The sequence below is a fragment of the Ochotona princeps genome, chromosome 1 (genome assembly GCF_030435755.1).
Source record: "Ochotona princeps isolate mOchPri1 chromosome 1, mOchPri1.hap1, whole genome shotgun sequence".
Taxonomy (NCBI): Eukaryota; Metazoa; Chordata; class Mammalia; order Lagomorpha; family Ochotonidae; genus Ochotona; species Ochotona princeps.
The window spans coordinates 50,582,991-50,598,028 of NC_080832.1; the positions used below are offsets into that span (position 1 = coordinate 50,582,991).

General features: G+C 42.3%; 1 protein-coding gene across 3 annotated transcripts in view; it reads left to right on the forward strand.

Moving 5' to 3' along the window:
* Nucleotides 1-15,038, forward strand: part of FYN (FYN proto-oncogene, Src family tyrosine kinase) — a 231,985-nt gene that overhangs the window by 99,143 nt on the left and 117,804 nt on the right. For all 3 annotated transcript variants that reach the window (XM_058657505.1, XM_058657613.1, XM_058657562.1), the window contains one exon: nt 4,873-4,942. The gene's annotated coding sequence lies outside the window, so the exon portion shown is untranslated. The remainder of the gene's footprint in view (nt 1-4,872; nt 4,943-15,038) is intronic.

Below are 15,038 nucleotides of genomic sequence, written 5' to 3' on the forward strand. Positions count from 1 at the left end.
TTGAGTCTGTTGTTTCAGGTGGGGCTTCAGAGAATTTGTCTAAGAAAGTCACAGGTGATGCAAATATTACTGCTTCGCATAGTATAAAACCTTCAGCCATGCAGGTCCCCACTTCCTGCCTGGGGGTGCTGTCACCTGCCCATGAGGCACAGTGGCTGAAAAAATATGAGAGATCTGCCAGGGAGACGGAAATGCAAACAAAGTCAGTATTAAAGATACTCGATTGTGGAGTGTAATGGGAGTGTTACCTTAAATCAGAGCAAAGTGAACGCTGTCTAACCTGTTGTGTGGGAGCACCTGTAGCAATCTTAGGGGTGATATATACAGTGTAATTCCCAAAACAGAAAATAAACATGATGTTTTTATTAGAAATTATACCATAAACCTACGTGCCTCAAAAAGAGCCATGTCAGAGTCAATGAATCTGAGTGTCCTTAAGGAGAAAACAGGTGCACCAAGTGCAGTCCTTGTTCTCTGAGCCCAGGTCTCTTGGTCCCAGTTGTCCTTCCTGAGTCACTTGACATGATGTTGGATGTAGAAAATGCTGCCAGTGGTGAATATCTGCTAAAGCAAATGGTCTTAATGCCTGGATAAGTGGTCTTCAGTGGGAAAACTTGTGCCACTTTTGAAAAGGAAGACATGTTTAGGGCATTTTGTTTGTTTCTCTTTCTTTCTTCTTTTTTTTTTCTTTTGTAAAAGACACATAAAAGTCCTGAGTTATGGCTATCTGGAAAAAAGAATGGTAAGATCCACAGGACCTCCATCCTGAGGCTGATCTGTCACCATCCATGGGGCTCGGGGTGAAGTGTGTGGCCTGGAGTGAGCAAACCTTCCTGAGATGACCACTTTGATGCTTGCCGTCTCCAACCTCCTATGCAGACAGCATCAGTCAGGAGTGTACTCACAAAGGAGATGAGATTTCACTCTATTTGACTCACCTACCCTGAATGATAAGCTCACACCTATGAGAGTGACGGGAAGCCAGAGCTTGTTCTGGGCTTAGTGGGTGCAGAGTAACTGTGACTGGCCTTGCCAGCACGGGTGCATACTTCAGAAATCATGGCTGATCCTTGTCTATGCAGAGGCCCTGAAAAGGCCAGGAGAGCTTCAGCTACTCTGGACTAGCTGGGGAAAGTTGCAAAACCTGAAGCTCTGGGAGGGTGAGAATCATGCTGGTACCACACTGATGCCCTGTGTGTCAATGGAATGATTAAATGGCAAGTCTGTTCCCTGGGCATCTGTCAGTCAGCAGCATAGGCCAGGCTTTCACTCTTCAAGAGGAAAAACAAAAGATGTTCTGCCTAACTTTATGTCATTTATTATCTAAATATAGAACGTTTAGGTTTCCCATCTACATAGCTAGAACCTCATAGGCTGCCAGAGAGAGGAGATAACATTAATATTAGCTGAGCTACTGCAGGGCAAGCAAGACTACTGGTCACTGATTGGCTCAAGTCGTCTTGATGAAGGTCTCCTGCCTGTTGCCTACTGCAGGATGAGACACTATAGGCTGTGAGAGAAACAGAAAGATAGAGGGAAAATAGGACCTTCCCTTACAACTTTCAGGGTTTACAAACTTGAAAAATAGGATATAGTAAATATGTTTATTTAAAATATCAATATTAAATAAAACATACTTTTGAAGTGAATAAAACAGGGACCAATATAGTGACTCAATAGGCTAACCCTCCACTTACAAGTGCCAGCATCCCATATGGGTTCCCATTCGTGTCCTGGATGCTCCACTTATGATCCAGCTCCCTTCTTACAGACTGGGAAAGCAATGGAGGATAGCACAAAGCCTTGGGATCTTCACCCAAGTGGGAGACCCAGAAGAAGCTCCTGGCTCCTGGCTTTGCAATTGGAGCAGCTCGGCTCCAGCCATTGTGTCTATTCCGGGAATGAATTCCTGAATAGAAGATCTTTCTCTGTCTCTCTATAAACTGCCTTTCCAATGTGAATAAGTAAATCTTTTTCAAAAAAGGAAGTAAATAAAAGAGGAGAAGAGAATACTAAAATTGGGGAAGGCTAGGTTGAAAAGTCAGTGATAGTTAATCTGGGCCTTTATAAGACCTTTAAAACTAGGCCTTTATAAAACCCAAGGCCCCATAGGAGGAATTCAGGGTGAGATCTGTGAACTTGGATTGGGAGAAAAAGTTGTATCTTCATTCACAAACCCTTTTCGGAAACCTAACATTTCTTTCTATTCTGACACAAACCCTAGCTACTTGTCCTCAACAGAAATTATGGATATTTTTATGCTTAAATTGCATTTACAGATATCTTGAAATATCCTGTATACCTAACAATACTTCCAAATTGGCAACAGTTGCTGACTTTTGTTGGAAATTATTTGAACACTGAAGGAAGCTCATCCTAATTTACTAAACATTTTGACAAATTCCATATCAATAGACTACTTCTTTTGTATCCCTGTACATTTCAGGTATTGATAAACATTGCTCTGCAACAGACATTTAGTCTGGCTGGTAAAAAGCCTGCATCTCCAGAAGGTGATGTGGGACAGACTGAACTAGTCTGCTACACATACTGGCAAACCTGGATAGGGCGCGGGCCCAGTGAGGATTATTGTGGGTCGCTCCAACTAGGCTGCAGCCCACACTGGTTTATGTGAGGGCCGAGTGTGTGCTGGGCAGAACCAGGCTGGACTGCAACACCCATTGGTTCCAGTGGAAGTCGGGGCTGAAAACAGAACCAACCCAGCAATTGCAACCACCAGCTGACCAGGGCAATGGACTGTGCCGGGCCCTGTGCTTGCTAGTACATACAAGAATCTGGTCTGGGAACACCTCAGACAAAGTTTCTTTGGGGATCCCCCCAATCAAGCTTCTGGACTCAGAACCCTCACCATGAAAAGACAGAGGACAGAACAAGTCAATCAACCACCTCAGCTATATGTTGGCAATGAAAATACTGGGCAAACAGAGACTATGATGGACTATGTCAATCAGTGGATTCTCCAATGACCGCATCGTGCTTGGAGTGGTGAGAGTGGCAGCAATTCAGAACTGTTGAACTATCAAAACCACTTGAGCAAGACCCTCGGAGCATGCCCCACATCCGGGACCTGGGGTGGGTGGGAGACTGGGTGGGGCTTCTCCCTTAAAATCCCCTTTTACATCACATATATTTTTTTTACTATTATTGTTTATTATTTTTAATTTATTAATTACATTGTATTATGTGACACAGTTTCATAGGTACTTGGGTTCTCCCCACCCCTCCCCAAACCCTCCCACCATGGTGGATTCCTCCACCTTGTTGCATAACCACAGCTCAAGTTCTGTTGAGATTCCCCCATTGCAAGCATATACCAAATATAGAGTCCAGCATCTTATTGTCCAGTCAAGTTCAACGTCTTCTTAGGTATACCCTTTTTGGTCTGAAGACAGAGCCAGCAGAGTATCATCCCAGTCAATTGAAAGCTCCAACATACCATCAGCAAAAATTTACATCATTATGGAATTAATTGACATAGTAATGAGTAACCAATATTACATCACATATATTAAGGAAACAATACGGAATTAATTGTCTTGCCCATCTTCCTGTAGTGCTTGAACCTTTTTACCCTAATTATGTCAAAATTGTCAATAAATAAATAAATAAATAAATATTTTTTTAAAAGCGCCTGCATCTCACTTCTGAGCACCTGGGTTTGATCCCCAGCTCCATCTCCTGACTCCAGCTTCCTGCTACTGCAGTCCCTGGGGAGACACATGATGGGGCTCCTGCCACCTGCATGGGAGGCTTGTCTTGCCTTGCCTACTCAACTTCTGACTCCAACTGGCTCTGACTGTTGCAGGCGTTTGGGGAATAAACAAACCAACGGACATTCTCTGTCTCTTTCACACACACTCTCTCTCTGCCTTTCAAACAAAGTTTGTGTTGTTTCTTAATTTAAAACATTACTCTGAGAAACATATTTCCAGACAGTCATAAGCTCAAGGAGATAAAGTGCCCTGGCCTCCTACCAGCTGTTACAGAGCAGGGGCCTGTATCTCTGGAGGCTCAGGTAAATTCGCAGGCACCAGAATGTGGCAGTAGGCGTGTCTGCTGAGGAGGCATGGACTGAGAGCTGTGTTTAGGAAAGAGGCCTTACAGAGCCGAGAGAGTGGGATGAGAAGGGAAGAAGTCGTTGGCTGGGAGAGCGGTTTCCACAATGCCTGATGCAGACCAGATGGAGAGTGAGGGTGAGAACAGAGAGCAGTGGGGAGTTCCTGCACAACTAAGCTGTGGTTTACAGAGCTCTAGCCAAGGGGGCTGGGAGAGCGGTAACATCAGCTTCATACACTGAGTGGTTGCTGTCTGACAGGTGCTATGGTAAGCCTTTCTGTATTGTTTATCTCTCACTAAACTGGTTTTGCATACCCCTTGTGGCAGCCCTGGAGATCTATATTATAATCCCTATTTTACAGATAGTAAAATCAAAATCTAGGGAATAAAGAGCTGGAAAGTTTATGACCCAAGATCTGACAGTTAGCAGGGGAAAGGGAGAGGGGTGATTAAAAGAAAGCAAAAAGAGGAATTGATTTGAGGGGCAGGAAGTGTTTAAAGTTTTATTTTAGGTATTTTTCCATGTTCCTTTGTTTTTCATAATTTTGAAGGACTAAACCCTCATTTATAAGCACAATTTCTGGTTTGTTTCACTGTCAAGTTTTGTTTTTAAATTAGTTGAGTACTGAGAGTTCATTTTCCTGTGAAAAGTAGAGAGGAAGATGGTAGGTAGAGTTTGGTGACCCTGATGGTACCCAAAACAGAGGTCAGAGATTGCTGTTTACAGAAGGGAAACCAAATGTGTATTAACTCATTGCAGTTCAGTGATGTGTTTTTCCTTTTGTTGTTTTCCAGGCCTGGTCTTGCCGCTGTTGTAGAAGACATGTGGTGTATATAAAGTTTGTGATACTTGGCGGAAATTTTGGTAAGTGTTGTTGCATCTCTTTCTTCCTTTTTGAGATTTATTTGTTTAAGTGACAGAAAGAAATCATCCATCTACTTGTTTATTCTTCCAGTTGCCCCCAGTAGCAAGGGCTGGGCAAGGCCAGAGGCAAGAACCAGAAACTCAATCCAGATCTCCCATATGGTGGCAGGAACCCAATTAGCTCAGCCATACCTGCTGCCTCCACGGTTCTACATTAGCAAGAAAATGGATTAAGGAGCAGAATAGGGGACTGAACCCAGATGCTCCCATATGGCATGTGAACATTTGAACCATTACACAAAATGCCCACTGCATCATTTATATTTTTGTTGTAAAATGGAGGAGCTCCTGGAGGGAAGCCATGACCTCCCCTTCTTTTAAATCTGTATTAAACTTACCAGAATAGAGTTTTATAATTCAATATGTTGTTGAATTGGTGTTTTCTGATATTTATGACATTGTTTCTCATGATCACTCATGCTATCAAGCAATAAAAGATATGCTAATAAGTCTAGCACTAGGAAATCTTCCAGAAACACTACAGTTTATTTCTGAGCTATCTGTGTAATAGAATTGTAAAAAAAACTTCCAGACAGATGAATGAAAGAAAATCTTCAAAGCAGAGAGATCCTTATAGCCTATAGGTTGAAATGAGAGAAGCCGCCAGTTGCTTGGGAAATGGGAAATTAAAAGCAGTTCAGAAACCAGCTTTCCTGGTAGCCAGTCTTCAGACCAGTGTAACAGTGGCCTGAGAGACCAAAAATGTTCAACCCAACAACCACCTAGACCTCACCTGCAGTAGTAAAGAGGACAGATTCTAGGGACAGGGGTTCACATTCAAGGTCTGTTACCTGCCAGTTGCCATGTCTGTGCCTCTGTTTCCCCTTCTGTTAAAAAAAAAAAAAGGCTTGCAGTGTTACCTACTTATAATTGTGAGAATAAAATAAACTGAGCAACGCCGGAGCTCAGCACAGTACATGGTCAGTACAGTGGTCATTCTTGGTAGCAAGGCAGCCTAGTTTGGAGATTGGACATTTGCCTTTGGGATCAAATACTGAAAGAAGTGTGTATATTCCAACAGGGGGCTGCTGGGGATGCAAGCCAATGGGGGTACCCCAACACCCCTTCCAGGGCTCATCCCACAAGTGGAACTCCTGGACATTTGCCTCTTTGCTTACTCTGATGACCCACCCTCGGCTAACTCCTTTTCTTATCACCTGTGCAGCCAATTGAGGGCACGTTGTCTGAGCTTTGGTTTTGGAATTAGTTACGAAAAAGAAGAAAAAAGTGGAGGTGGTGTTAACCGGTACCCTGGGCCTGGCTCCTCAGGTACCATGTATAGGCTTTTACTTCTAAACATTTCTTTTGATTTTTTTTTCCTTATGCCTATTATGCAACCTTCACAAGGTCTCAATTATTGGACTGAAAATTTTGACCCTTGATTGAAAGAATTCAGTTACTTATGATTGGAAAATCATCCATTCCACTGCAGATGGGCAAAGGTTCATGCTGTGGTGTCTGTGGGTGACTGTACTCCAGTTGTGTCTGTGGGTGACTGTACTCCAGTTGTGTCTGGGGGTGACTGTACTCCAGTTGTGTCTGTGGGTGACTGTACTCCAGTTGTGTCTGTGGGTGACTGTACTCCAGTTTCATGGAGTCAATCAAATGGACGTGGCCTCGGGGCTTGTCTGTCCCAGTCTGCTGCTGGCCAGAAAAGTCTCTCCTATAGAATCCCTACCAGGGGAATTCAAATTCTCTTGAGTCAATGGCACAAGGCAGCTTGCTCCAATTAGCAAAAACAATCTCCCTGCACAGCGAAATGGTTTAAGGGGGATAATAAAATGGTTCTGTATCTTGACTTTGGCAGTATTTATGAAATGGATTTTGCCCTTCTGAAAATTCCCGGAACTGTGTGCTATGAAGGATGAATTTTGCTGTGTATTAATTAAGCCCTGATTTTTTTTTAATGGAAGAAAAATGAGATGTTAGGCAAACAATGAGACAGTTTGTTAGAAAAGAGATGGATAGAAGGGAGAGAGGAAAGGGGAAAGGAAAGGACTACAGCCCCTCTGTTGAGCTCCAGCGCACTCCCTGCAGCACAGGGACTTGGCTGTTTGCTGTCACACATGAGGCCTATGATGGCTGTGTTCTCAGTCACCTACTCACTCGGCAGCCCCAAGCACTCCTCCTCCTCACCTTTCTCTTCCTGTGGAATGGGGGTGGGGTGTGAATTCAGCATCTCCCGTCCTTAGACTTTCTGCCCTACCCATGTACCAGATCTCCCCTTGCACATGGCTGTCATGAAGCCATCAGGCCCTGGAGTGCAGTGTGCAGTTTGCTTCTCTAGACCATGTTCATAGACACGCAGCTCTACCCTCTGCCTTCACCATCGGTGCTGAGTACCTCAGAGTTGATCAAGAGGGAGTTCTTTAGGACAGGATCCTGGGAATGGAGCTCCTGAATGTAAAGAGGGTAGATGTCTGAGGGAAACCAGAGGGACAATTCACACAACCTGAGCCCAACATTCACAGAAAAGAAATTGTCTTGTATTTTACATCCCAGCCCCAGCATCTTCAGATAATGTCTGTGTTTATCTGACCTCTGAGATAAGGCAGGCTTCCCTTCTGAACTCAAAGGTAGCTCTCTTAGCGTACTAGAATTGTACTCAGGATGAAGAAAGATCTCATTACAGATGATGAAGCCTGAGTAATTAAGTACCCAGAGCTATCTATTTGCATTCATTTGCCCCTGACACTGCAATCTGGCTTCCATGTGAGTAGTCAGGAGCTTCTGTGGCCCAACATGGTCACATTTGCTGAGACGGGAAGATTAAAGGAGCATATGTCAAGTTGTGATCTAGAACAATCCACATGAAAAGACTACTTAATTATAGGACCTATTTTGGGAGGGTGACTGTGCCTTTTGTGAGGTGTATTTTGGGATACGCTTACCCAGCTTCTAGACCAATAACATCTTCCCTGAAAGGGTGTGGTACATGCCTGTGGACATAAATACCAGCCTTACTAAGAGACTTCAGTGTAATATTCTTTTGACCATGGAGAGCCAGAGGAGAAAAGGATAAAAGATCTCATTTTAGATGTGCAGGCCCAGAAATTAAGGACTCAGATTATCAGTCAGCTGCTTCCAAGATGAATGGGATTTGGAGGGAGGCACCAAAGCTGAACCACAAGCAGGGTTGAGTAAGGCCTTAGAAAGTGCCGTGTTGGCACTGCATGTTTTCATGTGAGTATCTGTGGGAAAACTGGGCATGCATCACTACATGTGTACCAGAAATCCCCATCCCCCAACCCAGTGAGTAATTCTCATGGCTGTATCTGTCTGCCTTCCCCACAGCTTCTCAACATCTGAAGCAGGTGGCTGCTCTCACTTTTGTTCCTCAGGGCCTATACCTTTTGTATCTGCTCTCTCTTCCAGTCCCAGCCTTTCACTGCTCAGTTGGCACCTGATCCAAAGTGGCTGCCCTGTAGGTTCTGGTGTAGATGTTCCACACTTTACAACTCAGGCACATATGCTATCAGTTCCAGGACTTTGGGGATTCCTGTTAGGCTTCTTAGCTACTTACTGGACTCTTCTTACAACCTGCTGTTGGAGCTTTGCTTAAGGCTTATTTGATGTCAGCCAGCAAAGAAGCTGAGACAGGTGGCTGTGTTGGTTGAACAATCACACATCACACGTGAAATCCATTTAAACTGGTAAGAATGAATCCACATTGAATAAAAAGGCACACAAGGAAACCCACCTGAATATAGATGTTGAGGGGATCTGGAAGGAGGTAGTGACATCATATGACTCTTTTTGTGAATTTTCTGTCATTTGTCTCTTTGCCCATTCTTAATTTAATGGCTGGGGGAATAATAAAACAGATACTTGTATATGCTTCACTTAAGTTTGTATGTCCTTTATCTATTCTAAATTTTTCACGTTTGCTTTAATCTCCATCTCCAATCACATGCATAGTAAATAATACCATGTAAATGTTTGTTGAAGTAGCAAACACCTGGACTGTTTACCTCTAATGTTTTACCATGTATCCCTTGAGAATAAGAGCATTCAGCATGACCACTGTACTGTATTTGCCTCTAAGAAATTTAACAATGACTCCATCACACTATGTAATAGCCAGTCCACAGCGCAGTTTCCCCACCTGTTCCAAATTGTCTGATAACTCAGTTCCCTGCCTGCAAATCCAGTTTCACCAGCTGCATTTGGTTGATAACTTTTCTTTAAAATAGAACATGATGTAGCTTTTTTTAAATTTTGAAATAATATTTTTATTATTCTACTGGAGGTCTCTAATACATGTTTATACTGATTTTCATTTCTTATTTCATGACCAATACTCAGCAATACACAGTTACTGAGAAGTCAGACATTGCTAGTAGTATGTCCTAAAGATTATGGCATTATGGTTCTAAGTGACTTTGTTTACATGGGTTGCTAGTTATATGATATTTATCAATTGCTTATGCCTTTAATTAATCAAATTAAAACAAAACAAACATATATATTTTAACATAGAATAGTTTCAAGTGAATCCCAAATTAATGCTATCTATAAATACTGTTATTAACATGGTTTGAATGTTTTTACATTGGCTTCTTATTAATTTGCTTTAAGTCAGTTTACCTTACTTTTATAACTTGAAAGAAATCATGCATTGCAATTTTACATTATAAAAACTAGGATACATTTTACAACAAGTTATATTTAAAGAAAAAGGAAACACACCTTGTCAGCAACCAGATCGTCACACTTTCAGTGTTTGCTTCCACGATTCTGATACATTGAATAAATGTCTTCCTAGGAACTGATGAGATGCAAAAATGAAAGATAACTTCATGTCATGTCATTGAGTGTGAGAAATAATGCAATGAGTTATTAAAACTACTGGAATTAGTTTCATTAAAAATGTGCTGTTCCAGAATTTTCCATGTCAGGTTAACCTGCTTATAATGAAGCAGTACTGTTTATGCTTGAATGTCTAAGACTAAAGATAAAGAATAGTTGGTCTAGTGAAGGATGTAACTTTTTGTAAGTGACTTTTTGGAGAGTCCGGGCCTGGATACAGCTTAGATGTGTTGTAGACTTTTACACAGTGTTCTTGAAGTATAAGTATTGGGACAAGAATATCTTCATTATATTTACAGAATTGGCTTATCATCAGATGGAAATTAAGTATATTTGAACAAGAATACTACCAAAGTGATGTCCTGTGCATTATTTTATATCACATCGGGATACAAATGATGTTAACTTCTTCCTTTATCCCCGGTGCTGTGATCTTTTGAGTAAGGTGGTAACCCAGACCCAACCAGCGCCAAGGTACAAGTGAGTGTAGTAAACAGTATGTAGGGTGACTGCTTGGGACTTTGTACACATCCTGTTCCAAAATCCCCACTTCTGATAGTGGTTTAAATATTCTTGTTTAAGCCTTTCCTAGATCAGCCAGTATGTAGAAATATTGCCTGATTTTTTTTCCCTTTGACTTCTCCTAACTTCCTTGTGGTATATGCTGTAGGCCGTCATATGTGTGCAGTGATGGTTTGGTTTGTTAGTCACTTCCTTGGCCTTCATGTGTTTGCAGGGATAGCACAAGACAGATCACCTTGGCGGTCAGCTGGACTGTGTTACGATCACAGCTTGTGCTGAGCATTATTCTTGCTCACCTTGGGGATAAGATGGACCAACTTGAATGGAGTGCACACTGCATAGCAGGTGCCACATGGGCTCCTTACACAGAGGGCTTCTTTCACTTTGTTCCACATGAAGGAAATGACTTGCCCAAGGCCATCCAACACCTGGTTTGGAGTTAAGATTAAGTCAGATCTATCTGGCATCCAGCCAGGGTTTTTCACCTCTTCCTGTTCTCATAGATCCTGTCGGCTATGCCTAGCTTCCCATAGTTCTTGCCTCAAGCCATGGATGCCTGTCTGAGTGTCAAGATCCCTAACCAAGAAAAATCACTAACAAACTGACTAGAGAAGCTGAAGCACCCACATCTACATGAGGCAGGTGCCACTGGGCCTCAGCCAGGTGGAGACAGCACTAGCAAATGTATGGATCTACGCATTAACCACCTGGCGTCTTCTTGATGGAGACCTATTTGTATATCCTCAAACTCATCAACTGAGCTGAGGCCCTAGTTTCCAACACCAGCCCTGCTACTAGCAGTGGCAGCCTTGAGCCGTAGCTTTGTTTAGAAGTGAAATTCTCTGTTGTTTGTATGTTTGTCACATCCTCTTTTAAATTTAAAAAATAAATATGCTTCAGAAGTGTTACTAATTTGGCAGGTGCGTGATATTTTAAGAAGGAGGATGTTGAATTTCATGGAGGTGTTACTGGATATGATTATTTTAAAAATCATTCTCTATTGTACATATATACATGTATGTATAAGCTTATATGTAACCTTGAAGTGTGGCAAGGTTCCTTTTTTCTCATTTTATTTAAAAAGCAGACAGAAATAGACAAGCTCTCCTATCTTCTGGTATACTCTTTAGATGCCCACAATGGCTGGTCCAAGCCAAAGCCAGGAGCCCACCAGGGCGGCAGGTATCCAAGTACTTGAGTCACCATCTGCTGTCTCCCAGGGTATGCATTAACAGGATGCTAGAATTACAAGTGTGAGACAAGTGCTGTAGCACAGCAGGTTAAGCAGCCACTTGGATGTCCAAATCCCTTACTGGAGTGCCAGTTCAAGTCCTAGCTACTCTGTTTCCTATCCAACTTCATGCTAATGCATTGGGAAGTGACAGATGATGGTCCAAGTACATAGATTCCTGCAACCCAGCTGTTGGAGTCTGAATAAGCATGTGGAATGTCTCTCCCTCTTCTTTCTCCTTCTCTCTCCTTCCCTCTCTTCTTTCTCCTCCCCCTCTCTCCCTCGCCTGCTTCCCTGTTACCAAAAAAGGAAGAGGAAGCAGGCTTGAACCCAGGCACTAGGATGTGGGATGCCAAATACCCACATCTTTGGATTTCTTAATTGGTAGGTTAACAGCACAGCAGTAGTAGATATTTCACATGTGGATCTGAAAGAAAGCAAAACAGTTCTGTCTGAATATCATCTGTAGGATACTTTCTCTAAACTTTTTATTGCGGAGGAGTTTTAAATTTACAGAACAAAAATAATAAAGTACTACAAAGAGTTCCCATGTACCCCACACCTAACTTCCCCCATTACTAATATCTTCTATTAGTACAAAATATTGTCACTATTAATGAACCACACCCATCTTCCCCTATTTTTTGGTTTTCTTTCTTTCTTTTTTTTTTTTTTTGAAACCCAAACTCTCACTCCTGCTAGTCTCTATTAACCAATATTCTGTGGAGAGTCAAAAACAAGGAATATGGATAAGATATTCTAAAAACTATGTTAAAAAGAAACAGGTGAAGCCAGTTTTATAATGTATTTTATTTAAATTGATATATGTAGGAAATATTGCATTGCCATGCAGGCCATGGTAAAAAAAAATCGAGATAAGTTTGTTTGTACTAAGATTTTGTAATCCAGTCTGCAATTTGCACTTATGCATATCTCAGTTTGGACAGGCTGTACTCTGAATGCCCAGTGTGGTCCCTGCTTCCTTAGGTAGCACAGCAACCTGAAGGGCAATATCCAAGCTCACACTCAGCTATGGTGTTTAGTTTAATTCTCTTAAGAAAAAGCAAATCAGCCTTCTTGCCCTGCCTCCATCGGAAGCCACATATTTCCTCATTGTGCCATTTTGCCCCCAGCTATCTCTAACAACCAGAAAAGGCTTGTTGGCCCGTAGCTGCTGGCTGTTCAGTCCTCTGCCAGTCTTGGCCCCTGGCGAAGCCCACACAGGTGCCCTGTGCCTGTAAGACAATGCAGAGCATCCTCTGCCCCTTCTCCACAGTCTTCTGTCGAGAAATTTATTCAGTGGCGTTTCTCAAAACCCCAGTAATTTTTTAGACTAACTCTTTCTTCAAGAACCATTCCAATCAGTGAATTCTTAACCAGGAGTCTTCTGCAACATCTGTTTTTATGTCAATACCTATATTTATGCTTTGATTAATGATAGTTCGTTCGGTCTTTCTTCCTTCCTTCCTTCGTTTCTTTCTTTCTTTCCTTCTTTCTTTTCTTTCTCTTTTTTTCTTTCTCTCTTTCTTCCTCTCTTCCTCTCTTCCTCTCTCTCTCTTTTTTCCTCCCTTCCTTTCTTTCTTTGTCCCTTCCTTCCTTCTTTCCATTTTTTTCTTGACTTGTCACATACTCCCCCAGTATATCGGTTGATTCTGAGTATTATTTACAATGAAGCCTCAGGAAAGGTCAGACTCCTTCTCTACTAAATGCCATTTCTTGGTTACCTGTTGACTCCACTACCTGACTGACTGTGGTCACATCCCAGCCGGGGAAGTGGCTCAAGAGCACTGACAGACTCCTTGGGTTTGTTGCGGTGTGCTTCACTCAAATACCGACTCTGATTTGTGGGACTTGGAATGTGAATGAAGACGACCTGCATGCTCTTAGAGGACAGACTCTCATGTCTTTGACCTTCTCAGGTAAGTGGGTGACGGGGAAGGTTCACGCCTAGTCTTCCATGTTTAGGAAGACTTCCAGAAGATACATAGGTTTTTTCCTAATTTTCCTTTGGTGCTGTGCTGACATTCTTAGTTTGCTATAGACCTCACTGGTCACAGATCTCCTGAAAACTGCCACTTAGAAACTTGAGGTGCAAAGTTGGGTTTGGAGTGAGAGTTAGGGGTTGTGAGAGTTCATTTTCTTCTCTTGCCCACCACTTTTCCATAGGGATGCTCAGTTAGGCCTCCCGAATCACTATCCATTGATTTGTTCTGCTTAAAGCCCATTTTTATGTGTGTTTGAATGAATGTCTCATGTTGTTTTCAAAATGTCACTTAGTTGCTGAATTTCTGCTTAGTAGTCAGAAATGAAAGTTGGCTCCAGCCAAGTGGCTTGACAAGTAAAATTGTTTCGGTTTCATCTTTAATATGAATAGTTGGCTGACAGTAATAGATGGACCTAGAAGAGAAGATGTGAAGAGAATAAAGGAAAAGGAAATTTAAAAAATACAGTGACAGAACATCACATACTCCAGAGGTTTGTGATCTGAGGTATATGTTTTTATTAGAAGGAGGTGTAAAAAAAATCCTCTGTCCAGACCCCAGGTACTTCCACTCGTCGGCATCTTGAACGACCAGGGCCTGGCAGGTATGTAGAAACCAACTTCTGTTACTCAGTTGTACTCATTTACCTGAACTTATTTATAAACCTCAACATTTTTGACGCACAATACCCTACAGGTAGTTTAGCTATCCAACTATCAGGAGTCAAGTAGGTAGACAGTGCCTGGTAGGTATGCTGGATTACTCTCAGCAGTTTTGTCTCTCCCTCTCACAAACCATCAGACACATGGGTGTCTTCAAGTCAGTGTCATTGCATTCAATTTTCAAAACAACCCCCCAAGTACATTGTAGAAATACTACTTCAAAAATAAATTTTTGCTGTTGAAAGAACACACTTTTACAAATATGTGAATTGTTCTCCTGAAATATACCATGTATGATATCTGTAACATAGGAGTGCTGACTCTTCTAGCCCCACTCTCTCTTCTCAATGTTTCTGAAGTTTGGAAAGAGCGTGCTGAAAGATCAAGGAATTCTGGCTTCCCTTCTAGAGTCTCATCCACATAAATGCAGAATACAAGGTTGTGTTTCCCTGTGTGTTACGTGATGGTCCTGGTTTGAACACGGTTTGTCCTCACCACAGCTCAGCATTGAGGTTTGGCGCCTAGCTTCACCGTGTGGAGAGGTGACAGGTCTTAAAGACGTGGTTAGGTCGTCAACAAGAGGGATTAATGCCTTTCTTGCATGCGTGGGTTTGTTCTCAGGAGGGCGGATTGTGACAAGGCAAGCTCCACTTCCTCTGGTTTCTCTTGCTTCCTCTCTCACCAAGTGCCCTGTCTCACCATGTGTGCTCCTGCCTTCCTGCCATAAGAGCCACAAGCCCAGCAGAGGCAGGCTCCATGCTCATCAACTATCAGAGCTATTGAGCCAAGATAAGCTGTCTTTTTTCATAAATATGAATTTCCCAGTCTGC